This window comes from Helianthus annuus, chromosome 1 (genome assembly GCF_002127325.2).
Source record: "Helianthus annuus cultivar XRQ/B chromosome 1, HanXRQr2.0-SUNRISE, whole genome shotgun sequence".
Lineage (NCBI taxonomy): Eukaryota > Viridiplantae > Streptophyta > Magnoliopsida > Asterales > Asteraceae > Helianthus > Helianthus annuus.
Window position 1 is genome coordinate 62,094,206 of NC_035433.2, and position 2,590 is coordinate 62,096,795.

The following is a 2,590-nucleotide window of genomic DNA, read 5'->3' on the forward strand; positions in this document are numbered from 1 at the left end:
ACAGCCTCAGTTTTCTCTATCCAGCGTAGAGCTGCAATGGGTCCTTCATTGCCCGAGAATTCTATTGGTTTACAGGACCAGAATTCTTTATAAGAATAACCATGTGGCATGGTTCTTCTTCTTTTGGGAATGGGCACTTGAAGTACGGGTCCATTGTTCACGCTGTGTTCTGGTTCAATTGGTCGCTTACTGCTATGCTTGCTTTTATTTTCAGCTTCCTTAACATTTTGGATAATAAAGGGCATCACATCTATGATTCCTTGTGCCACTATATGTTGAAGGGCACTATTATCCACTTGGTTTCCATTGTTATTGTTGTTCGGATTCTTATTATTCAGATTATCGTTATTCGAGTGGTTATCATTCTGGTTTTCCTGATTCACTTCGTTGTCCATCTGAATTTTAAACATTTACCACATATTAATATCACCAATAATAATTGAATATAGCCAATCACATGTCACACGCTTTTGGTCAAAAGCGTCGAGCATTGCGACTTTTACTCTATTCATATACTATGCGTCTATTACACACCAGTACTGAAATAAAGATTACAATACCGACTGAAATTTAAAGCTACACTACTAGTAATAGGCATCCGTAGTTTTTTTTTACACATACACACATATATTATTATATTATATTATTATTATTTCTACCGTCTCCACCATCGATTCAGGGATATGGATTCATCCAAAAATCCATATTGCGCTCATCGTATTTCCATACGAGACGCTCTCCCACCTGTCTCATTCTCTCACTGCTTTCTAAAATTTCCTTGCCGAATGTCCTAAGCTCTTGTACGTTTTCTGCACTCATTGCGAGTGCAGGTTCTAGGACTGGGTTCGGAATCTGGGGTACGGGTTCCTGGTACGAGGCCTGGTATGGATAAGGATTCTCTAAAATCTCCCTAATGTACGCATCGTTATCGAAATAGGGATCTAGAGGATCTAACCCTGGGTAGGCTCCTAGATTAGGCATGGGCAAATCTTCATGGATAGGGTAACGTTGCACATAGTCCCTGTTGTCGTCCCACCATGGGTCGTAATTTGGGTCTAGGGGATTTGGTGCAGGTACCCTAGGTATTTCCTCCGGAATGAAATCATGCATTTCTACTTGGTTTTCAGGGTTTTCTATTTCCATGGGTTGGTCAGGAATTGGTGGTTGTGGTTGGGGTGCTAACATTTGCTCCAGGTTTTTGGGTCAGCTGCAGTGGTTGCTAAAATATGGATATTAGCTATACCCCTATTTAGCATATCCTGGGCATATGCATCGGTTTCTCTTTTGGCTGCGGCTAGTGCTCTCTGGTCTTGTAACTTTTTTCATACGCTTTCTACGCTCATTTGCTCCCCTACTAAACCATCCCCTCTTTTTTTGAGGAAATGGCTCTTCAGATTGAGCCTTAAATACGAATATTCCTTCTTCTGTATCAGCAGAGTACCCTGAGAGGGCAGGCTGAGAAGAGGCACCTTCACTTCTAGGCGAACCAGACAATTGACGGTACGCGTCAGATGGTCCTTGGTCGCTCATACTGTAAACTAACAAATAGTCAGATAACACATAACAAGAAAATACAGTTATGCATGTATTCCCGTTATTTATTTCCTAACACTTTGAATTTTGATGTCAGCAGAACACTTCTGTGGCTGAATCAATAGCATAGCTCTGATACCACCTTCTGTCGCAACCCCTGATCACTGTTCCCGGGAGCGGGCTGTCGCGAGCCAGTTTCAGTGGTATCCTGTTTGTCTAATTTGGCAGCGGAATCTTTCATCAGGACCGTAGTTAGGAAATATTTTATCAGAGTAAAATACCACATTTTCATAACATTAAACACATGGGTAAAACCCAAGTTTTCAATATACACGTTTCATAGGAATAAATCCTATTTTATTTAAGAAAGACATCTATTTCTTTTAGGTAACTTTATTGCCACTTTTCCAAGCCTTCAGTGCTGTCCAGCTGGCTTCTATTTGGCTTTCACATTTTGTTACCTGAAACGCGTTTTAAAAACATTTTTTGTCAGTGGGAAATGCTGGTGAGTGAATCCCAGTTCAATCAAGTTTTTAATAAAAACCATAGTACAGTATTGAGGGCGCATCCGCAATTACATTTGTTCCCAAGTCATATCAATTACCACCACACGGAAATGTCATTCCGACTTATGGTCATGTTACTCCTTTACCTGCTGGTAACAAATTTTGTATACAAAACCCCAAATTTACCGACTGTAATTGTATCCTTACAAATACTCAATAACTGTTTAATGTATAATTTATTTAGTGAGGTTTTGTAAAAACATTTAACAAAAAGAGGATTACTCACATTGCTGTCTTAGATTATCCATAAGGGTTTCCTGGTGAAAATCTATAAATTACACAAATGCACGTGTGTTAGTATAATAACCCATTTTAACATTAGTAATACCCTCCCCGAGACGGCATTCCGACGACTACGTCGGGCAGAACCACGACAGCCTTTACGGAACCCTAGATCAATCGGGCAGAGTATCTAATACGTCTCCAGGAGTTATGATACTTACATCGTAGCAGAACCTTGCTATTTAGGGGGGTATAACACCCGAGTATAA